The following is a 27,463-nucleotide window of genomic DNA, read 5'->3' as shown; positions in this document are numbered from 1 at the left end:
ATCCATTCATCCATCAATGGACATTCGGGCTCTTTTCATACTTTGGCTATTGTTGATAGTGCTGCTATAAACATGGGGGTGCATGTGTCCCTTCGAAACAGCACACCTGTATCCCTTGGATAAATGCCTAGTAGTGCAATTGCTGGGTCGTAGGGTAGTTCTATTTTTAGTTTTTTGAGGAACCTCCACACTGTTTTCCAGAGTGGCTGCACCAGCTTGCATTCCCACCAACAATGCAAAAGAGATCCTCTCTCTCTGCATCCTCGCCAACATCTGTTGTTGCCTGAGTTGTTAATGTGAGCCATTCTGACAGGTGGGAAGTGGTATCTCAGTGTGGTTTTGATTTATGTTTCCCTGCTGATGAGTGACGTTGAGCATTTTTTCATGTGTCGGTTGGCCATCTGGATGTCTTCTTTGGAGAAATGTCTCTTCATGTCTTTGGCCCATTTCTTCACTGGGTTATTTGTTTTTTGGGTGTTGAGTTTGATAAGTTCTTTATAGATTGTGGATACTAACCCTTTATCTGTTCTGTCATTTGCAAATATCTTCTCCTATTCTGTCAGTTGCCTTTTAGTTTTGCTGATTGTTTCCTTCGCTGTGCAGAAGCTTTTTATTTTGATGAGGTCCCAGTAGTTCATAAGGATATTATTTCTAACAGTATGTTGGGACCAAAGTCTACTTAACAAAAATGTTAGCACAATTTCTAGCACAGAGGTTTTCAGTGAGTAGCAAAGAAAGGGTGAAAAATAACACAGGAACTCAGCAACTAGAATGTTCAGATACTGTGGTGGCTTCACTACTTAGCTGCTTGAATTTGGGCACCTTTTAAGTCTGTAAGTTTCAGTTTCCTTGTCTGTAAAGTGCAATTGTTTTTAATTACATGAGAAAAGCAGTTATCCACGGCAGCAACGTATGATTAATCTTATAAGTATTTTAAAAATGAGTTTTAATGATGTAGAACTCTGATTAAATAAGTAGTATGTTGAGCTGAGAATTTTATCTAGCAGGGCAGTTTGCTCATTTTTGAAGACTAGTAATGACACACAAGCAAAGAGCACACTACGGCCTGATGGGTACTTTGATTCCACAGTGGGATGCTCTGGAGGTAGAGAAGGGACATCCATGCAAATGCAGGGAGAGAGAAGGATTGGAGGAAGAACTGAATGGGCGGGCCCCTGAGGTTTCCTGGAGGTGATGACACTTGAGTCGGGTGTTTGTGGCAGGCAGAATTTCTAGGAACGACCCTTAAGTTTCCATGTCCGATCTAATCAAATGAGTCCTTAAGAGCAGAGACAACTTTCAGAAGCTCCCGGCACAAGAAGAGGGCAAAGAGAATTGAAATACAAGAAAGAGGTCAAACGTGTCATGGTTGGTTTGAACGTGGAGAGGGTGCCATAAAGAGGAGCGAGGATACCCGAGGGCACTGAATGAGGCCCCGTGCTGACTTAGGGACCTCACTGCCACAAACACAAGGAAGGGAGTTCTGCTAACAGCTTGAGTGAGCATGGAAGTACCTGCTTCAGCAGAAGCCCTCCAGGTGAGACCCCAGCCTGGCCATCACCTTGACTTTGGTCTTGTGGAGCCTTCCCATGTGGACGCTGACCTACATAAACTGTGAGATAATAAATAGTGTGGTGTTAGGGCACTAAATTACTGTCTGTTTGTTACAGAGCTGGAGAAAGCTAATGTAATTTTGAAGGATGTACTTAAAGAGTTAGCTAGGAGAAGAAACAGAGACAGGGAGGCCAGTTAAAAGGCTGGGGGAAAAACCTAACAAGTCAAAAAGGCTTAACAAATGCAGAAAATCATGGTACATCACAGCAGCACTAGGGACAGAAATTTCCATTATACCCAGAGCTGTGGAGCTGTAGATAAACATGGAATTTCTTGATGAACAGCAGAGTATTCTTGGCCTGGCATGGTTGAATACTAAAATGGCTAACATTCATCAGAAGGTAAAACTTCCTAAGGTGCCTGGGTGGCTCAGTCAGTTGAGCATCCAGCTCTTGATTTCGGCTCAGGTCATGATCCCAGGTCGAGCCCCACATCTGGCTCCGTGTTGAGCCTGGAGCCTGCTTGGGATTCTCTCTCTCGCTCTCTCTCTCTCCCTCCCTCCCTCCCTCTGCCTCCCTCGGCCCCTCTCCCCTGCTCACACTCACTCTATCTCTCTCTCTAAAATTAAAAAAAAAAAAAAAAGACGGTAAAACCTCTTATTCAGTCCTAAGGATCCACGTTTGTGTAGGAAAGTTTAATTTTGGAGAGGTGGGAATAAAGTACAATGAATCAAAGGTTATTAGAAGTTGGTCCAAATTTAAATATTTGAGAGTAATTCCAAATTCAGGAAGAGGGAATGATGTGCACTAAGATTCATAATAAAATAGAGGAAAGAACATAAAGGCATGTTGGAAGGAGTGAAAGGGATGAAGTATTTTTCTGGCGTGAGAAAAATACGCGTAGTCTTATAGCAGATTTGTAAATAACGTGTCCAGTTTCATCGCGTTTCACTCTGTACTTGGTTATTCATCACCTTTTCCCAATGATGAGAGAAAATGTATTTTAATGAAAATAATAAACTTCATAATTCACTTCTACACTGACATTAGCAGGGTAAACTAAAATCAGTGTATTTTTGCCAAATATAATTTGCTTTTAGTTTTTTATATCTTTCTGAAGATGTAGGACACATTTAGTATAACTGACCACCTAGGTCTGTACTGAATGATGTTTTAAAAAGACAAGAACTGCTCTTCCCCTGATGTATTTCCTATAAAATACATAAGTAGTAAATGCTTTAAAATTTTCAAGTGACAAAGTGGGATTTAACTTACTTCTACATTATTCTTTATTTTAACTTTTTTTTTTGAGGGAGAGAGAGAGTGCAAATTGCGGAGGGGCAGAGACAGTGGGAGACACAGAATCTGAAGCAGGCTCCAGGCTCTGAGCTGTCAGCACAGAGCCCGACACGGGGCTTGAACCCACGAACTGTGAGATCATGAGCTGAGCGGAGTCAGACGCTTAACTGACTGAGCCACCCAGGCACCCCAACTTATTTCTACATTATTATGTCAGCCATGTATGTATAGACATCAAAATATATTTATTTAAAATTTTTTAATGTTTAATTTTGAGAGAGAGAGAGAGAGAGTGAGCATGAGTAAGGGAAGAACAGAGAGAGAGAGAGAGGGAGACACAGAATAAGAAGCAGGCTCCAGACTCTGAGCTGTCAGCACAGAGCCCAATGCGGGACTCAAAGTCACAAACTGTGAGATCATGACCTGAGCCAAAGTCGGATGTTTAACCAATTGAGCCACCCAGGTGCCCCAAAATATGTTTATTTAAAATGCGAAATTTAACTAAAATGATGACTCACTCCTTCTCACTGTGTATAAATTCACAGAATTACAAAATAGCACCATCAACCATTCCTTGGGTTAACAGCCACATTTACATACATTGGAAAATTGACAATTTTCTACGCGGTCCTTCGGTCAGTGTTTCTACGCGGCCCTTCGGTGTAGAGTTGCAGCTGCCGTGATGATTTCAGCAAGCCAAGTATATTCTAAAAGGAAAAGATGGATGAAAATGGACCATTTTTTCCTACCCCTGTTCTGAGTTATTTCACTGGAAAGTTAAGCACATCTTTCTACGCAGGCAAATTGTAAGCAGTAAAACCCCTCTGATAAACTAACAACCGTGAAAAGAAGATGGTTATCTAGTCCAACCAGGGACGTCTAACCCAAGGCTCGACAGCAGAGGCACAATGTCATGAAAGAGAAGTCAGTGCAAACACATTTTTCTCCTCCTTTACATCCTAATCCCTATTACCCTATGGAAAACTTGGACCCCGTGAGAGAAAGAAAGGAACAGGCCAGTCCTCCCTTCACTCGGTCCGCCCCAAGACCAAAATTACTCCAAAATAAAGGTGGTTTTGAGCAAAGTCATTTCGTCTGCTTTTCTTTTTCAACAGAACTAAAATCAAACATGATTTCCAATGGAACGTTAATCAATATTGCCTCCCTTTATCGTGGTGGTTTCATTGGTTCAAACACTCTAGCGTTAATTCTCGCTAGAGAATGTACGTGTCTACACATGTATATGTATATGTCTATATGTCTATACATACATGGCTGACATAAGGATTTTCTACTTATACCAATGGTCAGAAATGTTTAGTTGACTTCTGCTCCGACCTTTTCATAACTGTTCTGACCCTTTCTTTGGTTAAAACTTCCTCGGTTCATTTCTTTAATAGGGTTGGGAAACCTTACTTGGTGTATTTATTTCATAAATAACTTTTTTCCCGAAGTTTAATGAGTGAGTTTAAAACTAATACTGAGAAACTCACAGGAGGAAGAGTCATTTGGAGACAAGAATTACGATCCAGGCCTGGTTTATGCTTCCAGTTTGGTGATGGCCTAAGTATGAAGAGTTTTATGAGGAAAGACCAGCATAGTAAGATTTATGGTATTCCTGCCCAACGATGTCACTGCTAAGTTCTCTAAACTCTGCCATTTAGCTGACTGTGTTCAAAATATAGACCATTTTATAAAATCGTTACCTTTATGTCCCAAGTAATATGTGCCGATCATAAAGATAGAACTAAGAAGAAAATTTAAGTTCCAAGTGGACGGAAATTTTTGTCTGTTGTCACTGGTTCGTGTTCTTATTTGATGTCTCACTGTCTGCTCCATGGGCCTAGGGGCCATATGCTTTCTTGTTTATCAAGCACTTATCACTATGCCTGGCTCATGTTTACGCACCTGTACAAGTGAACGTCTACACTCTAAATCATACATGTTTACATGGGATCTTACCATTTGTGATGAAATGTCTTTTTACTCAGTACATCATCAGTACATAACATGTGAAGAGATACATTTCTATAACTTTAATAGCCACATAGGATCTTCTCAGTTTACTAATTCTTTTTTACAGTTCTTGCGAGCTGTTTCCATTCATAATTAAAAGCAGTGTTTCAAGGGGCGCCTGGGTGGCTCAGTCGGTTAAATGGCCAAATTTGCCTCCGGTCATGATCTGGCGGTTCATGAGTTTGAGCCCCCGCGTCGGGCTGTGTGCTGACAGCTCGGAGCCCGGAGCCTGCTTCGGATTCTGTGTCTCCCTCTGTCTCTACCCCTCCCCCATTCACACACTCTCTCTCTCTCTCAAAAATAGCAAACATTAAAAGAAAAACAGCATTTCAAGAAAAACATCATCGTTTCGTATTCTACCTATGATTGTTTTCTAATGATAAATCCTGAGAAGTAAGACGGATGGATAAAAGTGTGTTGGTTCACACACACACAGGGCAGACACTCTACTGAAGAATACCTCGAAGCAGCCACTCACTCATGCCTAGCTGTGAATTAAATACAGTTACTCTAATTCTTTTCCTTTCATATCTCACTGATAGGAGTGGCCCTGAGGGGGACATAAAAGGGTGTTTTGATTAGGAGCAGGTTTTGACAATCCTCCTCTCTCTGCCACTCCCGCAGAGCGTTTGTATCTCTGGATGAAAGGGGGAAGCACAGAGACACGTAGCCCAGAGGGGCGAGGAGGCAGGGCATGAGCAACAGCGGAGACCCTGGCAGAAGACAGATGATGGCCCGCGTCTGGCGGTTTGCAGAGGCCTGGCTTTGCCTTGATCCGGGCCTCCATCCAAGTGTATCAGGTTCAGGAGCATGTGGGAAGACTTTCCATTTTCAGTGGGACGTTGTGACTTCAGGTCCTGTGTTTCTCGTTTCGCGTGTCATTAGCACCATCGTTAGAATCACCGGGAAGTCAGGGAGAGGTGTGGCCGAATCATTCCAGAGCCTGAGTGCCAGGCAGTCACCTACATGGCAGGACTTTCTACCCCCCGGGAGCTCTTCAGCCTCGTCCACATCCGCTTCTCCTTGAGAAGTCGTTGTGTAGCAACGGACGTTCATTGCTCAGAGATTTAGCAGATGGTATTTCCAGATATCAAAGTGATTGATTGATTTTGAGAGAGAGAGAGGAGGGAGAGCAGGGGAGAGGCAGAGAGAGAGGGAGAGAGAGTATCCCAAGCAGGCTCCACGCCGTCAGCACAGAGGCTGACACGGGACTCAAACTCAGGAACCCTGCAATCATAACCTGAGCCAAAATCAAGAGTCAGACGCTCAGACGACCGGGCCACCCACGTGCCCCAATAGCAAACTTTTTGTATCTGTACTTGGGGAAATTTCCCCGGTGGTACAGTGTTTTGTATTGTACTGTATGTTGGTGTGCCTGTGAAACTTATTAGATACGTAAGAACATTTGCTTTCATTTGACTTCCCACCTACAGGGCTTTCTACACATTCGTCGACTGTATTACAGGGTATGTAGAAAGGTATGAGCTCTAAGCCCTATCTCACTGTCAAGTTTATTCCAAGAATAGGACTGAGGAGGCCCACCTACTGCTCAAATTAGAGAGAGCAGAGGGTGGGCAGAATCTGGCCCAGTGGGATCATCCAGCTTGGAAATAATTTATGAAAACTCTTTGGCGGTTTTCGCCATGCCTGTGCTCCCCCAAAACCATAAAATCCATGCTGGTGATCAGAATAGGAAGAGAGAACTTTGATTTGCAATGCATGTGGTAGGGGATGCCCATGAAATTTTTAATTATTTTTATGAGGTATAGTTTTATCATAAGAAAGATCTACTAGGCACCCACATTTGTTTATTGATTTGCTTTTTTAATTTCCTCAAAGCAAAGCTAATCAGATTTTAGCGTATTTTCCCTTTAAAACCTTTTGTTGAGGGTCTTTGCTGTTGTTAAGTAGAAAACTGTGTTGACTTCATGTTTTGGTCACTTACTGTACACATATGTTATTGATATTATAAATAATGAGTATGCTTTTCTGTAGGTTACAGGTGGCTTTATAGGTCAGCTACAGGCTGATACTTCCTCAAATCTCATCGTTAAAAAATAGGGGCTTAGGAAGTTTCTAGAGTCTTTGTATAGAATTTATGGAATAAAGGAGAGTGACTAGAAGATTGGTAATGTTTCAGCTTCCAAGTAAAAGAGTCAGGGACAAATTTAGATTCCCTCATGTCTAGATAAGTAACTGAAGTTGATTCTGGCATATGAGGCGGATTATATCAGGACCGATTTTTAGAAAAGGAGAAGTTGACCACTAAGATTCAGAGTTAGTTCACTATGTTGGCCTAATACGGTCAAACATCACTTTGAAAAAAAAAATAATAACGTACTCAACTGGTAGATTACTGGAATTTTGTGGACACTGTGCCTCTGGATTTTAGCAAGATATGTATCAGAGTTGCTGATGACATCCTTATCAGGTGGGGGGAGGGTTGGGCTGGGTGATAATCTTGTTAGGTAGATCTCGGGCTGTTTGAATCATTAACATTCATTAACTGTACCACTGCCATTAATTAATGCCAACTTGATGGAAACTTTCGTCTGGTTCAGTATATTTATTAATAAATTCACAGAGAGGCTTAATGACATACTAATAAAATTTGAGGATATTAGGGCTGGGAGGGCTAGTTCATATCTTTCCAAAAAGAACTTAACAGGAATAGATGATAGATAAAAGAGAAAGCTTAAGAGGAATGTCACTGATTTCACATTTTCAAAAAAAAAAAAAAAAAAATACACATGGAAGGGGGAAATGAAATAACTCTGAAAGTTACCAGACGAAGACCTAAGATGAATGGATACAAGTTTCAGGAAAATATAATTTTGGTTCAGTGAAAGAAAGAAATCACATTTAGAGCTGTCTACAATGGAGACGGACTGTTCAGGAAGCAAGAAGGTGTTCCAGTGAAAACTGGATGAGCCCAGGAACCACAGATGAACCACTTAATATTTTCCACGAGGCATTCTGCATCTGATTCCACAATGGTGATAGGCAGATGATGTCTCCATTATTTAGGGGTGTTATCGGGTCCTTTGAATTCTCACAGGAGTTTATTTTTAATTCTTTTGACATTTATTCCTGTGCAGCGTATTTATTCGTATCTGTGTCTTATCTCATTTACTGGACTTCAAGCTCTTTGAGATCAAGACTTGTCAATTATCACTATGACTTTTAGTACCTAGCATAGCATCTTGCACATCACACATTGAAATTGTCAATAAACAAATGAAGGAATAAATTCTCTACCAGTATATATCTTTTTTTCCCCGTAGGAGTCAGGACACCCGAAGGCCTTGAGGATAATTTGTGTTTGTAACAGCGTTGAACATGCTGGGACTTCAGATGTTTTGCTCTCCTTTTGGGTGGTAGCATGCTGAATTTATCATTTTCGCCTGGATATATTCAGGCTCCTGTGTTTAACATTACTTATGAGGGGCACTCTGGAGGTCGCTGGAAATGTAAAAGACACGCGGTAATGTGGCCTTCATGGGGACAAGAATTCTGGTTTATTCACCTTTTATCTCAGATGCCTGGTTTATAACAAGCTCTCAAAAAATGTCAAATTGCTTCCTGACTATCCATTTGAGTTTAGTTTTAAAAGATGAGTCAGGGCTCTGCAATGAGGAAGGGCATTTCATTTGGAGAAAGGAACAGAAACCAAGAGGTGTCCCGTAGGATCACTGGGCTCAGGTAAAGCACCCATGTCCCTGGGGGATAAGGTGTGCCAGGGTTGAGGGAATAGGAAACAAATGGTATAAATCACAGCGGGGACCCTGTGGAGGGGCCTTGAGTGCCGTGCCAAGGAATGCAGTGTGGGTCCGAGGATCCTGGAAATGGAACTTAGCAATAGACATCTCCAGATGCTGGGCTAGTCTATTTTGGAGCAGCCCTAAGCCCTTAGAGCATTTTCTGTCCCCCAGTGATGTGCTTGAGGGAGTGCCAGGGGAACTGTAGGGGAGCATTCCTGGGGTGCCCAAGGCGAGCTGGACTTTGAGCATTTGGGTGGCAGGCCCCACAGGACCAAATGTTGCAATCACACCTGCATTCTTGGGCACACTGGCCAACATTCTAGAGGTGTCTCCGTGCAGTTCATGTCTCGACGATCCTTTTCAGAGTTTAAAGGTGGACGTGGTTAGCCGAGAACTTCTTTTATTGTGTCTGCCCTTTGGAAACGTGACTTTGCAGTGATGTTTTGGGCTCAGAAGGCTGGCTTACCGAGGCCGGGGTTTGGGACTTGCGGCAGGGCCTCTTCTCTGAGGCGGCTGCCAGGGTCTCCTGGCCTAAGTGGACTCTTCCTAAAAGACGCTTCCCCAGGCCGCTCGCTACTTGTCGTGCTGCTGCAGTTGGTTAAGTTTAGATTGATGTCAGCATTTGCTGCTACGTTGATTTGGAAAGCTCTCTAATTTAACTCTTCATGTATATTGCCGTCCCTTGATGATGATGGTGATAATTTTCACTGCGGCTTCAGATTTAATAAATGTCATCTAAGTAAATTGCTTTTTAAGGGATTGAGAGAGAGAGAGAAAAAGAGGGAGAGTGCAGGAGAGCCCCTCGGGTGTGGTTCTTAGGTGTGGGGGGTTTCTTCTTAGACAAGTTGCCTTCAGTTGCATGTACATTTCACGTCTGATGAGCTTCTTTCTGGAAGCAAAGGAATCCTTTTCCAGTCTGCTGCCATTGTGATTTACATCTTCTTGGACCTTTGCATGACCCCCAAGTTGCTAAAGATAACGTTCCTTCCCTAGGCTAACAAAGCCCTACAGGGTCTGGGTGCTGCCTACGTGTTCTCCGTTGCTTTCTTAGAAGCACATGGGCCTTTGTTCGTTCCCTGGAGCTACACGGTTTCCTCCCCTCACGGCCTTTACACATCCCTTTCTTCTGCCCGCCACAGAGTGTGTTCCTTCCCCTCTTCGTCCACTCATTCCCACCCATCCTACGGTTTCGACACAGTCAGGGCTGACTCCAAGAATTTCATTCTGAGCCCTGGCCTATGTCAGATTCTGTTATTAGCTCGTAGATCACGGATATCATTTTACTGGTCCATTATAGTTTTTCGTTAGTTTCTGTGATAATTGGGTTAATATCCCCATGTTTCACTAAAGTGTAGAAAACCTGTGGATCTTGTTCACTCTGGGTCTGATAGCATAGCACTGTGATCAGCAGGCAAGAGGTGCTCGATTATTATTTGATAAATGAATGAATAAATAATATTATATTTAAACATTCCTGGAATCCCATTTCCCTGGTAAGGTGGAATTGATCAATAGTTTGTCTCATCCTGAATAAATTTTTCATTGTTCATGCCAGTAGCAAACCAACTCTCTTCCTTTCTTGTTAGACTACTTGTTAGACCACATATTGGACCTTGCAAATTTTAGGACATCAGGTGACAGAGTGGAAGGGATGGATGGATGATGCTTGAAACTGGACAAACCCGATTTCAAATCCCTGCTCCACAACCTGGTTTGCCAGCTTTTATGACCTCTGCCACATATCTTAACGACTCTGAGCCGCAGTTTCCCCACCAAGTAAAATGGGACTAAGAACCTCGATTTGTAAATTTAGTGAGGTCTGTCATCATTTTATTTTATTTTATTTTTAATTTTTTTAACATTTATTTTTGAGAGACAGAGCACGAGCAGGGGAGGGGCAAAGAGAGAGGGAGACACAGAATCTGAAGCAGGCTCCAGGCTGTGTGAGCTGTTAGCACAGAGCCCGAAGTGGGGCTTGAACTCAAGAATGTCGAGATCATGACCTCAGCTGAAGTCAGATGCCCAACCGACTGAGCCACCCCGGTGCCCCACAACAAACATATTTTGCATGAGAAATTACAGAAGTTAATTTTCAGAGGGCAATTCCTAGTTGCTTTCTTCCTAAAGTATCGTTTTCTAATTAAAAATTTAAAAATTCAGAAACGTTAATGGCAAAAAGGGAATATCGTTGAGTGCTTGAATCAAGTAGTTAGGGTATTGAAACAGACCAAGTCCAAGAAATGTCCATCTTTGGGGCTCATGACACGTTTGGTGTTTATTGCCATGTCAGAGTGAGAGGTTGAGATGATGTGTTTATGTTTCATATCCCTCCCTGTATGGGCCTGACTTCTAGTCTCTTCAAGAATATTCTTACCCAGCCCAGTGGCCATGGGTTTGTTGCTTGAACCTGGGTTTCCTTTTCTTGTGTATGAAAATTGCCTTTTATTAGAACTATCCTTTTTTGTTGCCTCTGTTCTTGAACATGAGCTGACCACACACACACACACACACACACACACACACACACACACACACACAAGCCCCATTTTGAACTAGAGATTCTGATGAGCTCAGACCATTCTGGAGTTATTTAGCAAGGTCTGACATGTATTTTTTTCCCCTACCGTTTTTTTCTTTTCCTTTCTCTTTTTCTTTTTTTTTGGATTTGAAGTTTTCTGGGGAACTGGTATCTCCTCTGGTAGCTCTCAACTGTTGTCAATCTAAGTTTTCTGTCACAATCTATTGTTCCTTGACATGTGATGGCATTTATTAGAGAACCTGGTGGAGCCTCAGATAGAAACACAGCATCTCATCCCAGTTAACAGTCTGAGATTTTACGTGCTTTTGGCAAGGTATACCAGCCTTACTTTTACCGCCTCCACTTTTGAAAGCAGCAAACATACATGCCTTCGTAGACCTCCACAATTCCACACACTGACACACTGCCAAGTGTTTTGGATGGGTTGCTTTTCACTTGGGAGCTTGAAGAGAGGCTCAGGCTGGAGACTTACACAGGTAGAGGGGGGACGTGCGTACAGACGAACCTGCGTGTCCCTGCAGAGCCGGTATCTGGGACTCTGGAAGTGGAACACGTTGGTTTATTTGTGACAGTGCTGGCCAAACCTCTGTGCCGGCTTGTCAAAACTCCATGGCTGGCCTTGCAATAAGAGACACGTTAATAATTGCAAATGCGAGTAAGTCAGCAGACAGATTGGTTGTGCTGTTTTTTATTCTAATATGGGATTGGAGTTCTTTACTCAAGAGGCAGCCGTTTGTGTGGTATGCTACTGTTCGAAGTGCACACACTTTAAACCTTAAGGGGATGCTAAACGGTGTGCACTTGGAAAAGTGTGTGTGTGTGTGTGTGTGTGTGTGTGTTTGTGCACGTGCTACGTTTACAGTTTTTAGGCTGTGCAACATCACAATAAGCATTTCACACCCAGCTGATTGTTATACTAAACCAACTGTCATTTAAAAGCTTCCAGAACTAAGGTGACGGTATTCATTATCTTATTGCCCTTTGAGAGAAACATTTGTGAGGTCACCTCGGTGTGATGAAAACAAAATAATAATTCTTTTTTTTTAAGTTTATTTATTTTTGAGAGACAGAGAGACAGAGCATGAGTGGGGGAGGGGAAGGGGGGGGGAGTCACAGAATCCAAAGCAGGCTCCAGGTTCTGAGCTGTCAGGACAGAGCCTGACGCGGGGCTCGAACTCACGAGCTGTGAGATCATGACCTGAGCCAAAAGTTGGACACTTAACTGCCTGAGCCCCCCAGGTGCCCCCAAAATGATAATTCTCGACAAAAGGATCAATCAGAAATGGTGCCACAGTTCCCGGAATATAGGGCAACTTCCAAAAAAATGATGAAAATTCAGCACAAATTCTTTCTCTGCCCTGTACTAGATAGACCTTTTCCTTCCAGAGAATCTGCCTCCCTCTCGGCTCCCAGAAGTGGCAGCCCCACTGGTCAGGGGGCCGTCCCCAGTCCTCCCTGTGATTAGTGGATTAGGGACGGAACTCTAATGAAAAGCGAGCTGATCTAATCACAGGATGGATGTCAACCTGAGTGTCTCTCTCAAGACCTTGAACAACGTGGCATTAAGATTTGATCCAGCCGGTGACGAACCCGCAATTGGAGTGTGATGTGCACGCTGGGCTATATGGATTACCGTGTGGACACGAATGATCTGGAAGGTGGAGGGAGAGGGTGGGAGAGGCAGGCAGATTCAGGGAGAAGATAGAAGTCGACTCAGAGAGAGTTGGAAGGAGCCACCTCAAGACCTACCATTCTTCTTCCAGTTTCTCTAAGAACATGCTTGACATCCTTGTAGGCACATAATGAGCCTAAGCTACCTTGAGTTTCTGTTTTCTGCAGCCAAAACAGTCTTGAGGAGAACATCCCATTTTACAACGGGATCCTGTATTCATGAGTATGAAATGGAATTTGTTTCTACACTCCGGGATGCAATATAAGATTCTTCTAAGAAAAGCCTCTAAGATCCTCAAAAACTAGAAGGGATTCAGTATGAGGGTGCAATGAAAATAGTGCTTCAGTATGGGAAATGTATTCCAGATGGAATGTTATTGAAACTTATAAGTCTGGAGTAAACATGGATGTGTTCACCAAATTCTTGAATATCAGGACCAGATGGCTTTCTTTAAGACTGGAAAAGGATTATTTTCATTCAAATAAGCAATACAACTTTACCAAACAGGAAAGGGGTGAATGGAATTCATTGCCTCAATGTATGGCTTGGGCTTAGAATATAAATGAGGAATTCGGACACATTTTTGTGACAAACAGCCGTAATAGGCGATTTGGATCAGTTAGAAAAGTTTGAAAATATTACTGCCCTTTTGTAGGGACGCTAGGGAGGATGGTTTCGCCTCCTCGGAGAACATCTCCTTGATGTCAGTAACAGATTCTACAGCAAGCTGCACCGTTTCCCAGAGTTTCACGGATGGCAGGTCTGAATTTGCCCCCCAACCCTCAGACGTCTTGTTTCTTCTTCTGAGTCATACATCTGATTCATTCTCTTCCTGAGAGTCTGGAAAACCTAAGCCATTTTGAAAATTTGGAGAAGACCTCTTTTCTTCAGTTCAAGAAAGACAGAACTGAGGTACATATTTCCCAAATCCACACGGGTCATTTCGAGTTGGGGGGGGGGTTCTCTGTGGCGCCACATCTGGCCACGGAGCGCTTTCCGCCCAGTGATGTGACTTTGGTCAGGCTACTTAACTCCTGAAGGCCATGGGCTTAGGCCGGCCTGTGTGAGTTCAGCAACTGTCATCGAAGACAGCCAACAGTTATCACAGAGGTCCCTGCCTCCCAGGATCCTGCATGAAGAAACCACTTCTGTTCTAAGATACCCACCAGCCTTCCTCAGAGAAATACCTTCCATTTGTTTCTCTTTAATGAACCCCCTTTCCGATTTGAGATCATTATTCTTCACAACCCCAACTGCACTGAAGACTGAAGCTGTTTGCTGCTTCTTTGTAGGGAAAATTCAACCCTTTCAGAAACCTAATTGTAGAATCTCCTTCTCAGAGTGACAATGGAAGAAAATACCAGCAAAGCGTCCTTCCCTTTTCTTCTCCCCTCGCCGCTCCTGTATAATGTTTTAGGACACATGTCACTACTCGTACATTTTACAACAAAGATAAAAAGCCATTTTAGCTTTGCTTTCTGGTCTGAATGTAAACTTTTAGTTTTTCTTACCAAACAAGATTCATCTCTGCTTTATGAATATATAGTTTCAATTTGGCAGTTTATCGTCCACGTTAAATATGAGGCTAACACAGGAAGAAAAAAATCTTATTCTTCTAGCATCAGGAAGATGAAACTGTAGCAGGCAAAGGAACAAAAATGTCCTAAGTAGGAGTTAATTAATAAAAGTCTACAACCCTTTTTTGTCATCCCCCCTGCTCGGTGACTCTGAGCCAGAAAACCCTCAAGTCAGCCAAAAGTTTCCTTTCTCAATGGAAAAGGAAAAAATTAGATGCCTTTCTCCAAAACAAAAAACAACACAGAAAATTGACTTATGATCTTTGCCAAAATTGATGACCAAATACTTTGGACAAACTATTTTTTTTGTGCTTTATGGGCTACAAATAGACACTCTTTACATAACTATGAATATGTATCATTCTTAAGTAGCTTAAAATAAAGTCACTAGTGTTAATTTTGTTTCTCTGTCTCCAAAAGATCAGAATATGACCTGGATATAGAAACTCACACCAGTACTTTCTGTCCTGTCTGATGATGGCAAGAGTGTTGGGAGAGGAACATAGCCTTCCTGAGGCAGTATTCCGTGCAGAAAACCAGGGGTGCCTTCTACAGAAATACAGAGTTCTCAGTCAGAGAAACAAAGCCTTTAAACCACCAGCTAGGGGCGCCTGGGTGGCGCAGTCGGTTAAGCGTCCGACTTCAGCCAGGTCACGATCTCGCGGTCCGTGAGTTCGAGCCCCGCGTCGGGCTCTGTGCTGATGGCTCAGAGCCTGGAGCCTGTTTCCGATTCTGTGTCTCCCTCTCTCTCTGCCCCTCCCCCGTTCATGCTCTGTCTCTCTCTGTCCCAAAAATAAATAAACGTTGAAAAAAAAAAAAAATTTAAACCACCAGCTAAGTTCTCTTTGAAACGCTCTGCCTTTTTTTTTTTTTTTTTTTTTAATGTATTGGGTAGCTGAAAAGGCAGATATATTCTAGTCTGTTTCTCAGTGTTAAGATTAGGTATTAGTGTTGTATTCCTCTTTGGCCAGAATGGCAAATTCCATTTTACCAAATATTTATAGAGTCCGGTTAAATTTCACTCGCTGCCGGGCAGTATGTCCTAAGTGAGTTTGCATCTTGCAGAATAAAACCAAGTGACAATTTTTGAAAATACTGATAATCGCCACCCTAAATATTATCTTAGAAGTTACCGTGTGCTAGAACTTCTTTCCGTTTTGCTCACTCAGTGCCCTGGGGACGGGTCTCGTGAAGCCCCGCTGCTGAGGCGATTCCTCCACAAACCTTCTCCCAAAGCCTCATGATGACTTTAAAATTCCAGGAGTTGGAGCACTGGGTGCTCCGTTGGTTGGGCATCCAACTCTTGACTTCGGCTCAGGTCACAATCCCAGGGTTGTGGGATCGTGCCCTGCACTGGGCTCCACATTCTCCATGGAGTCTCCCTAAGATTCTCTCTCTCTCTCTCTCTCTCTCAAAACAAAACAAAACAAAACAAAATAAAACAAAACAAAAAAACAAAAAACCAGAGGCATAATTTTCTATTCACAGAATATGAGAATATTTTTTATTTATTTTTATTAAAATTTTTTTTAATGTGTGTTTATTTTTGACACAATGCGAGAGAGAGAGTGCAAGCAGTGGAGGGGTACACAGAGGGAGACACAGAATCCGAAGTGGGCTCCAGGCTCTGAGCTGTCAGCCCAAAGCCCGACGCGGGGCTCGAACTCACGAACTGTGAGGTCATGACCTGAGCCGAAGTCGGACGCTTAACCGACTGAGCCACTCAGGCGCACCAAGAATTTTTTTTTTTTTCCCGATAGAAAAAGTGACAAGCAAACACGAAAACGAAGATCTATTTTAAAGATTGATACCTGTCAGGGTGCCTGGGTGGCTCAGTCAGTTAAGCATCCAACTCTTGATTTTGGCTCATGTCATGATCTCACTAAGTAAAGGAAAATGTCCTGATAAAAATAAAATGCTCACCACAGTACCTGTCTGTCTACAAAGAGAGAAAATTCTGATTAAGAAATCCCAAGCACTTGTGACACAAGTGATAATTATTTTTCTCATTACAAGTTTACAATAAAGGAAATAATATCCTGTTGACTTCAGTGTTTCTGAGCTTGAACCCAAGCAAGTTCAAGGCCCTGAGACTTTTCGGTTGTTGGTTAGAGGGTTGGGTGGTAGAATGGCTACAAGTGAATTCCAGATTTATCTCACCTACTTATATGTATAGTATTTATCTTGACATATCCTTTCGTGTTTTCCATGTGGAAAAAATAAGATCTCATTGGAGTTGCTCATTATTAAACCATAAGATACATATTTTGATTTTTTTTTTCATTTTTAAAAACTTACCTGTATACTGCCAACAGTCAAGGGTAAGAATTATTGTAACTCATTGTCTCACTCATGGTGCTTTAGTAGGAAGCATGATTTTTTTTTTTCCACAATAGCGTAGAAAGCACGCATTCACCTGCAAGTCAGAATAGAATAACAGACTCCCCAAATGTTAGAGAACAGCCAGTTTTCATTGCTGTAGTTGTCGGATCACTGTGGACAATTTTGTTGCTATTTAAAAATGTTTTTTTACACATGGTTTCAACATAAGGCTTTCACATTTAAAATATAAAGGGCTGCTGTAAAAATTCTGGAACATGGTCCTCAAGTTTAAATACATTTATAACTAGACAAATTATTGGCTTCATTCTAAAATAATTTTTAGGGGCACCTGGGTGGCTCAGTCAGTTAAGTGTCCAACTTTGGCTCAGCTCATGATCTCACAGTTTGTGATTTCAAGTCCTGCGTCGGGCTCTGTGCTGACAGCTCGGAGCCTGGAGCCGGCTTCAGATTCTCTGTCTCCCTCTCTCTCTGCCCCTCCCTGCTCATGTTCTGTCTCTCTCTGTCTCAAAAATAAATAAACATTAAAAAAATAAAAATAATTTTTAAATGTTTTCCTCACACGGCATGTATGTACCCCAGACCCGGTGGTAAAATCAACATTGAAGATAGCAAGCTTCAGATAATCAATGGGGGGTTGGGGGGGAAAGCTTAACAAAAAAAGGATTTGGGGTTAAAAAAACTGAAAAAGGTCTCTTTGGAAAATAACTATGGTTTTGAAAACATGATCAACAAATTAGAAAATTGGAGTTTGGCCAGCTGCTCGGTAGAAAGAAATTAAAATAGAATTTCTGTTCTTAGCTAAAATATCAGCTCACACCCTCTCTAACCTTGCAAAAAGAAACCGGTTCTTAAATAGCATCTGTAACCCAGAAACCAGAAGTAAATGATGGAAATATTGGAACGTAGAAAAACAATACAGCAACATGCCAGATTTCTTGAGTTTTTAAAAAAAGAAAACACAAAAATAAGTCACTGGGAACCGGTTTTAACACCTTCTGACCCTAAATAGCGCACTCACAAGTATATATACAAGTTCAAACTGGGGCTTCCCAGATTTTCATTCTACCGCCTGTGTAAGGAGGTTATGAAAAACACACTTAGCCAAACAGCTAAATCAAAGGCATTAGGCATTTCGGGTTTTTGCACATTTGGATAATGTGTGAAAATATTTCCAACTTTAAAAATATCTTTACACCTTCCTCTGTGCCGAGAAAGGGAGTGAGGACAGCGCGTTCGATGCCAGCATGAGCGCGGGGCGGGTCCCCGCAGAGACCCCGGGGACCACAAACGGTGCTCTCCCGTCTCCTTTCTGCTGCTTTCCGCCGAGGGCCGTGGCATTGCCGTGCAGTGTAGAAGAGGTGAAAAGCGGGGCTGTACCAGTTGTGGAAAGTCGAGTTCCAGAATGCGACCGTCCTGGGTTTTGAATTCCGCTCCTGGGACTTTCGAGCATCGTAACCCCAAGCAAGGCCGGTGGCCGCCCGGGAGCCTCAGCTCTCCAGCCATCAGCTGGGGTGGCGGGGGGGGGGGGGGGGTGTAACAGTGCCAACCTCACGAGGCTTGTATGCTAATCCACTTATTCTTGAAATGTGTGTCACACAGAGCCCGGCACGTGGAAACTTCCAGAACATATTGGCTATCGGTAACTGAAGGCCTAAGGCAGGTACTGAAGCCTTGCCCACGTGGTTTCCAGTTTTCCACATCACGGCGGGTCCAGCCCCCCCCCACCCCCTTCCCGTACCTGCGGTCAGCTTTCTACCACTTTGCTTTGCGGAAGACCTGTGTCAGCACCCGTTTTCACGAGCAGAAGAAACTAGAAGGGGGTTTTCGCTTTTCCAAAACCGCGATTGCTTCTTTGCACCATTTTGGCTTAGCACAAGTTTCCTAGGAACATTCTGCTGTCAGGAGCCGGGAAGCCTGTGCTGTCTGGGAGGCCATCACGATCGAGCATTGCCGTTCACACATTAAAGACTCTCCCCTGCCTGGTGCAGCACAGGGGCTCCATGTGTCCTGCGGAATGAACGGGGCTGCGGTTGAATTGTCACATAGCAGCTAGATGCCGCGTTGCCCGTCTCGGGTCCCACCTCGCAATGCTTGGGAATGATTCCAGGCTTCTCTCTCCTTTGCTCGGCTAAGTGCAGCACACCCAAATTGAATTACTGCTGTCTCATAGGCATGACGGGGCTTTCTTATAGCTGCATCTTTGTTTTTAAGATTGTTTCTTTCTCCTGCAGCCCTCAGCATCAGCCTTGCTAGATAAAATGTTATTAAGTCTTGTGGATTTGTAACAAATGCCCCTTCCCACGCTGTAGCATCTGTAGCCTTATAGCTCTCATACTTTAAATGTGTCTTATCTAACTCTCCTCTAACAAGACTGCAGAGCTCCTGAGGCTGGGAACTCGATCTTTCAAATCTTTGTGGCCTTTTTAGTGCCCAAGAAAATGTTTCCACCAGAGTGTTCAGTATATATTTATTTCGTTGAAGGAATGCCCTCTACCCAAGACAGAATGATGTAGGAACTTGAAAGATCTCAAACGAAATACCACCACGAATACCAGGAGAGACCTCCTTTGTGTAGCGTAGATGGAAAATGCCGGAACAGCCCTGGTAGTTAGTTGAAGCAAGCTCTCTACTTAAAGGGCTAATTGGTTGGGAAAATGAAAGTACTGACCTCTTCAGGATCCAAGGCGAAGATTCTAGACCAGAACTAGGCTAGCTTGGGGATGAATCTCTTTCAATACAATTATAAAACAAAAGTCTACAACTTTTCTATAGACACAGAAAGCCCCATCAGGGGTTCTTAGTATTTCTTTTTTTTTTAAATAGTAATTCCATCCGTAATAGTTCCTCCTTCTACAGTTATATTAATTTTGCTATATCTTTTGAGAATACCCGAGCTAGGAAAGACGTTAGCGAACATTGACTACAGCTCACATAATTTTAAGAGGAGGATACTCAACCCGGGGGAGATAAAGTTTCCTGCTTCAGATCAGTGAGTTAGTGGCAAAATTGGGGCCAGAACTCTGTCCTCTCTAGGTAGTCCAGTGTAGCTTCTCAGGAGGCAGGGATAAACAGCTGGACAACCCAGGGATGACCTGGCAAACCCAAACCTATAAAGTGACAGCAAATGTCACACTTCACATGACAGCTGTTGTTTTAGCTTGTGATTCTCATCACCTCCTCTTCCTGCCGGATCCCGTCCTTTCAGACGATCAGAGCCCAAATCTTTCAACCTGTAGAAGTTCAGAGGCAGAGGTGATAATTCTCCCCGCCAGCCCCCCACCCCCGCCTTCCTCAAACTGGAGGAGGGCTTGACTGAGCAAATGAAAATGCCCTTGAATGCATCAGCGATTCAGTAGTCCAAAGTCGATATTCTCAACTGCTCTATCTGCACGACCTGTATTTAAAGCCTTGGACCCCGATGCTCCACATCATCGCCAGTGGAAAATAATGTTCGCCATCTGGGCCAAAGAAAAGGAAAGAGTGGAGCACAGCCCTTTGGCCTGAAACGAAAAGACTGCTGGGTAAGTTGGCGGACTCTCATACCTGAAATTCAAAGAGAATAGCAGCGAATGATCGTGAGGAAGGACAGGGAAGCTACCGTGCATCGATGACTGGCTGAGAAGCTCCCTAATGATCACACAGAGGAAAAAGGACACGATGTCGGGAGAAGAGCCGGGTAACCAAGCACAGGTGTCGATGCTGTAGGAAATGTGTCAAAGGCTGAAACGCTCATGATAAGAAAGGCCTTATAACTCTGTTCGGGACAAGAAGAGAGAAGGTGATGGGATGTTTCTACCACAGGGTCCTCTCAGGAAGGAGTCATACTCGTCTTCCCCCAACACATGACAGTTTCTTGATCAGAGGACGTAAATACTGGGTTGGATAAAACATAATATTTGCAAGAGGAAAAAAGCCCAAGGATGTGAGAAAATTTAAAAAAACACTGCATTTAATTCAATTTAATTCGGTGAACTGCGATTATGAATGTATAATGCCCTGACATTTTGCTGGGTGCCCACGATGTCAAGACGCATAAGATACAGTCCTTGCCCTCAAGGGCTCCCAGTCTGGGGCATAAAGCTGTCATGAGACAGGTTAATTACAGAACAGAGTGGTACACACAATACTCTATTGATTTCTGTTACTTTGTAGAGTTGTAAGGAACAGGGGAGGAACACGAAGATTGTACTTGGCCAAAGGTGGATGTCATTTTTAAAACGAAACTCAATTCGCTGATTTGTGGACAAATTAGATTGGTAGCTTGATGCCGTTGTGAGCAAGAATCTGGAACCGATTAATGAAAAGAGATGGCGAGCATTAATGCAAGTCGGAGATGAGACCGAGACCACCGTGGATTTGCTGAGAAAGATCAGACTAACAATTTCATTTCCCTTTTTGAAAGAGGAAATCCACCTGGGAGGCTAGAAACACAGTAGAGACACACGTGCCTTGGACTTTATCTCGTATATTGGTTTTCTGTGACTGTTTGGCGGGATCTTCAATGACAGATTTGTTGAACAAGAAATACGGGCATGACGCTAAGACATTGAGACTTGGAAATGCTAATTAGCTGGTAGACATCAATCAAAAGGGAGGCTTCTTCCTTTTGGTGGGTTGTGGGGCCCTTGGCCTTGGTGTGGCTGTGCTAATCCTTTCATTCGTGATTTAGACAATGGGTCAGTAAGGGGACTCCGTAAGGAACTGCACATTCAAGCAGGGAAGTTTGAGAAGCGTTGAAGAAAGGGACTATTTACATGTGGCCATGTTTGAGGGAACTGATAAGGGACGGTGCAGAGTCTGACCACTGGCCTGATGGGCTGGCGGGGGGCGTGAGTAAAGATCTGCCCTTGGAACCGATATGAAGCCAGAATAGCCAATAGAAGGTTCCTGCCCTGGTCAGGGCTTAGGATGACTGTTCCCTGCACCGCTCTGTTGACCTGATTGCTGGTCCCTGCTCTGGCGTTCCTGCGAGCACTCGGCCACTCCCCCATGAACTTCCTCCCTTGGACTCATCCTTTGTGCAGGGACCTGTGGAAGCCATCTGCTTCTCTGTAGATGAGCTATTTTCCGGTCATTGATTTATTGCTTGTGAAGACTGTAATTAACTCTCTCCTGATGGCCTTTAGTTGTGGAACGGGCAGTTTTGTTCCCCGTCATACCTGTAAGCATCTGGCAGGGTGTTTTCTGATACCCCTGTGAACAAGGAGAAGAGTACCTGATAGTAATGGACTTGGAAATGCTAATTCGTTGGTAGATATCAATAAATACCCTTCTAGGGGCGCCTGGGGGGCTCAGTCGGTTAAGCATCTGACTCTTGATTTCGGCTCAGGTCATGATCTCATGGTTCCTGGGTTCAAGACCTGTACGGGGCTCTGCGCTGACAGCTCGGAGCCTGCTTGGGATCCTCTGTCTCTCTGTCTGCCCCTTCCCCGCTTTCTCTCTCTTTATCAAAATAAACATGAAAAAAAAATAGATACCCTTCTAGGGGAGTAGAGATGGGAAAAGGTAACTGCACTCACTTGGAGGAGGCTATGATTTGACTGCTAATATTTCCCTCTCCCACCTTCCTGGTAAATTTCTAGTTCTTTCCATTGCTTTAGTAAATACGTATCCTTAGAATAAAGACAGTCGGGTATGGTATGGTTGTTTCGAAACAGATGTAATTTTTGTTTACATTATTGATTTACTTTTTACTAAAGTATAGTAGACACATAAACAAATGTGATTTTTGACGGTTTTTTCCTGGGACGGGGGCACAGTAACCTCTTTCTTGGGCCACTGTTCAGATGGCTTTTTTTCTTTTTCTCGTTTCTTCTTCTTTTTTTCTTGAGGACCTATTAATGCATAGTTGATAAAAATTTCTCAGGAAAGAGCAACATGAATATTTTAAAAATGCATCCCAGATGCTTTCCCTAACAGGTAATATCTATGGCACTAATCAAGACTTGTTATTAACTTCATGATAATTTATTTGCTTTGTGTGTCAAACCAAAAGGCAGAAAACCCAGTATGTGAATGTGATGTAGGATTATTCCCTTTCTTTCTTTTTCGCCATTTATGTTGCCAAGGTGAGTTCAAGATAACAGTTGACTGCAGGTAGCCTGAAATTTCCATATTATTCCTGAGTCTACCTACCTTCCTGTCCAGGGGGATATGCAAAATAGATCATATTTATTTATAGATTGCTCAAAGAGGCCCACTCTCTCTCTCTCTCTCTCTCTCTGTCTGTCTTTTTCTCTCTCTGTTTTTCTTTCTCTCTGCCTCCCCACCCCCTTGCCTGGGGGCAGGGGGTGTGTCTGTTTCAAAGAACCCAAAGGTCCTCTTTAATTTCTCTTTACCTGAAATGTCCTAAAAAGGACCCTTGTGGGCATGAATCACCGTAAGGCTCCTGTATTCTTTCATAAGTTTTAAACTTCTATATCTTCCAATTACTAGGAAAAAAAAAAAAAGACTTTGTGTTAGCACATTTTCAATGAAAACCTTCTTAAGATAAAAGATGACGTTACTGCCCTTGCAGAAGAAACTGATGCTCGACTTGTCTTAATTCTTCTATTATGCAGCTGGTTTATAACCACTTACTGGAAAAAAAAAAATGACCCTAGACAGCTCATCGAGGCAGCTGGAGGTTACCTTATCATTTCTTTCCTACAACTGAGATCCTATCTTTCTAACTGTAAAACTTCACCGTGGAAGCCGTCTCCTTGGTGAATACCGTGACTACATTCCTGAGCCTGTGGACGAAACCGATTTAGATGCCGCCCTTCCCTCCCTCAGCCTGTCAGCCAAGCGTAACACCGAGAGGTGATTAGAATTTTACTGCCCCTGATTCACAGCCCTCAGCTTCCCCTGGATCCCTTGCTTCCCTTTGCTTAGCAACAGGAATGTGGCAAAAGCCTTGTAGTGCAGACAGATTTCTTTTTCGCTTTCATATCGAACAGGAGAACTTAAGCCAGTAAGACAGCACACATCTGACGGGAGCTTCCCATTAGAATTTTATACTCTGAATGCCAGGGGCTCCGTCAGGCCGCAGGATTTTCACAGCATTTCTGGTTGAGATTGAGTTGATCACACAACGACATCCAGGCCCCTGTTGCATGTCGCAGAGGTGCCAACGGCCACGCAAGTGCCAGTGTAACCTTCAGCCACAAGCTGAATTTTTAGAAATGTGAGTCGTCTAGGTCAGGCATTAAGGCCGCCCCGTCGTGGTAGTTAAAAGGAATTTCGAGTTGTGCGCATTGTCTGTGCTCCTTGGTTCGTGACGAGTTTAGCTTTTTTTGGTGAATCCAGCGTGCCAGTTCACCAGTGCTGGGGGACCGGCTGGGCAAGGATGTTCAACGGGAGGGTAGACGTGTGTGTGAGAGTTAACCACCCCCCCCCCCCCCGCCCCAGAGTGGAGCAGACACGTTTATTGGTAGCATCAGGCAGGATCTGTCAGGTTTCCAATATCCGACCGTTCGTGACCCAAACAAATGACAGTTCGTGGATGTAGCCTGATGGAAGTGCTCTAGCCCCTGCAGAAGGAACACCGGGGCTGGTGGACCTCAAGTGTAACCGGAAGAACTGGGGAGGGTTTTACGGGGAACATATGATGGCAGGAAGGCCTTGCAATGTGAGAACTAGACTCCCCTAAGCGGGTCTCCTTCTGTCCTAGACAGCACGCAGCCTGATCTAGCGATGGCGAAGAAGGTAAGAGTTACACATAGAAAGTATCAAGCAGTCCAGACCGACCGGAGCAAATAATTCATGTGTGGACGGTGGAGGAAAAATATAGCAGAGGCTATAAAATCGCTGTCCGAGTGCATCATTTTACGAGACCGTCGGGAAGCATCGGCGGTGTTGAGGAAGGAGTCAGCAGATTCACAGCCGTGTGGCTCCTATTCCAGCAGCCTTGAGAGCCGCAATCGCCTGCTTCCCAAGGTGGGCTGACTTCAACATTCGGGGGCGCCCGGGTGGCTCAGTCGTGTAAGCGCCTGACTCTTGATTGTGGCTCAGGTCATGGTCTCACGGTTCGTGAGTTCGAGCCCCGCATTGGGCTCTGCGCTGGCGGTGTGGAGCCTGCTTGGGATTCTGTCTCCCCCTCTCTCTCTGCCTCCCCTGCCTGCTCGCTGTCTGTCTCTCAAAATAAGTAAAAATGGTAAACTTAAAAAAAAATAAAATAAATGCCAGCATTCACAAAGGGGATCCAAAGTGAGGGGGAAACCGGAATGGTTTGTTCGAATGGCAATAAAGGTGAAAAGGGACAGCACAGAGGTCACATGCCTAGAGCATCCATACGGGCTACAGGCGGGATCAGACAAGGGCTGGCGAACCATGGCCCCAATTCTGCCTGCTGCCTGTTTTTGTAAATAAAGTTTCATTGGAACGCAGGCCCGTTCATTCTCATAGTGTCTGTGAGTGCTTTCATGCTGCAGGACCCTCACAGAGTTCTTGTAACACAGGACCAACAGAGCTTAACGTTTTTTCCTATATGGCCCTTTGTGGAGGGGAAAAAAAAAATTGGCTAACCGCTGACATTAAAACAAAAACACACGCACACGAGCCACGGGTGGACTTGGTTCCTCTTTTGTTTTTCAACTTTTCTGTCAGAGGTCGGTGAGGGAAATATTTTAAACAACAGGAAAACCAGCAGTGCAAGCATGATAATAAATGATAAGTGGCAGTCACTCGGCCGCGGGGTCAGTCGTCAGTTGCGGGGGGGTACTTACTCTGCTGCGTTCACTAAGATTCAGCCCCTGCTGCTTCCCTGTAGCCAAAATCTCCCCAGGATTCAAGAGAACCTAGACACGGGCACATGTATGTCGTATCTCTCAGTTTTTAAATACTGGCAGCTACAGCATGCACGCCTTTGGGTTTCCACCCCGGCGGTCAAACGGGACATTTCTGTCCTCTGGATTTGGCTTATGACCACGCGTTTGTAGCCCTGGTTTTGAGGCTAAGAGTGAGACGTCATTATGTGAAGGGAAGAGCCCAAAGGCTTAGCAAGAAGCGAGAAGGCATATAGAGCAGTAAATGGTACGGTCCCACATGGCCTGGGTGCCTGTGGATGCCAGGGGCGGTCAGGCTACGAAAGGACCCCGGTCATTCCTGTCGGTCAAGGTTGCTTTGGAGCACAGTTGGTTTGCAGGGCGTTGGTGAAATGGCTCAGATATGCTGACAGTTTCCATCGCTGCGTTTATTGGACTCATTTCCCCTCCTCTACCCCTCGCATGGGACTCTAAAATGCGAGAAGAGAAAGGAATTAATTGTGCCTCTGGAAATTAGACATCGATTTCAAATCAGAAGAGAAAGGAAATGTAGGAGTTACATGGGCAAGACGTCTTTCTCGGTCTTCTGCAGGCACATGTGAGGAGAAGGAAATATTCCAGGGGAAACCCAGGGGAAACATTATGTTCACTGAGGTCTTTGGTTGAGATACATAGCCACTGGGCAATACATAGCCAATTGAAGGTATGGAGTGAAAAGTGGTTTACCTGTTTGATGGAAGGTAATGACCCTGAGCACAGGACATTGTTGAACTTGTCTCGCATCCTCAGGGCCCAGCACAGGAAGGTGGCTCCATTTGTTGGATGAATGAAGACACGAACCCATGAGCCAGTGGAGTGGCATGCGTACTACCCTCTGTTGCATTGTCTTGTGTCTCACATTTATTGCCCCCGTTTTTGCTCTGATGACCTAGTCTCTCCTATGTCTCTTGTCTTCTGTTTCCAAGGCAGTGCTTTTCAAAACAAAAATGAGTTGTCTTTCTTTCTTTATTCTTCCTTCCTGTGTTCCTCTTTTTCTTTCTTTCTTTCTTTCTTTCTTTCTTTCTTTCTTTCTTTCTTTCTTTCTTTCTTTCTTTCTTTTCTTCCTCCTTTCCTTTCCTTTCCTTTCCTTTTGCTTTGGGTTACATCTTATAGTAATGTCCATCTTCCAACAATCCCAGAAGTTCACTTCAGCTTGGACTGTTTCTCATCTTTCTCATTTTATCTTCCATTTGTGGACAACTGCTTACATTCCTTTGAACTGAGTCATCATTTTTATTAGCAATCATTATCAAAGGGTGGAAATGAATTCTCAGGTGGAAAGTTAGAAGGATGGAGTGTGTCTGTGCCTGGTGAAAAATTGAATTCAGTTGGGGAAGCTTTAAGGGTTGCTTCTGAAAACATTCTGAGTTTTCCCATGATAGTTATTGATCTGTGGCACATACCCAATTGATACAAATTCCCTTTACTGTGCAGGGCAGTGTATGTCAGGGTTAAAGAAATACTCATACATGCATAAGATATATGTTGATTTCTGTGTTGCTCCTGGGTCTTATTTCAAGTACAAATAAAAATATTGGTCATACTTGGTTTTGAAGAGAGCGGTTTGCATACTATCATTGTTTTCTTGGAAAATTACTCTTGGGCACCTACAACTTAAAATGTTCTGTGAAATCTTTAAAAAAAATTTTTTTTTTAACATTTATTCATCTTTGAGAGACAAAGAGTGAGCAGGGGAGGGGCAGAGAGAGGGAGACACAGAATCAGAAGCAGGCTCCAGGCTCCTGGCTGTCAGCACAGAGCCCGACGCGGGGCTTGAACTTACGAACTGCGAGATCATGACCTGAGCCGAAGTCGAACACTCAACCGACCGAGCCACCCAGGCGCCCCCAAATGGTCTGTGAAATCTTGATGATGGCATTAGTATATTCAACTTCAGATTTCTTTCAGCAAGTACAACTG

The 27,463-nt window shown here is 43.8% G+C and overlaps 1 protein-coding gene and 1 long non-coding RNA gene across 5 annotated transcripts in view; one reads left to right on the top strand and one right to left on the bottom strand.

Moving 5' to 3' along the window:
- Window positions 1–27,463, top strand: part of PRKG1 (protein kinase cGMP-dependent 1) — a 1,258,994-nt gene that overhangs the window by 235,110 nt on the left and 996,421 nt on the right. The gene's annotated exons all lie outside the window — the stretch shown is intronic.
- Window positions 11,326–15,660, bottom strand: LOC123577330. The gene is made up of 2 exons (XR_006701805.1): window positions 15,551–15,660; window positions 11,326–11,706 (listed from the first exon to the last, which is right to left on the bottom strand). It is a non-coding gene; the product is annotated as an uncharacterized LOC123577330 (long non-coding RNA).

The sequence above is a fragment of the Leopardus geoffroyi genome, chromosome D2 (assembly GCF_018350155.1).
Source record: "Leopardus geoffroyi isolate Oge1 chromosome D2, O.geoffroyi_Oge1_pat1.0, whole genome shotgun sequence".
Classification (NCBI taxonomy): Eukaryota; Metazoa; Chordata; class Mammalia; order Carnivora; family Felidae; genus Leopardus; species Leopardus geoffroyi.
Note: the sequence above shows the minus strand (reverse complement) of the source record. Positions and strands in the feature narration are given on the sequence as shown.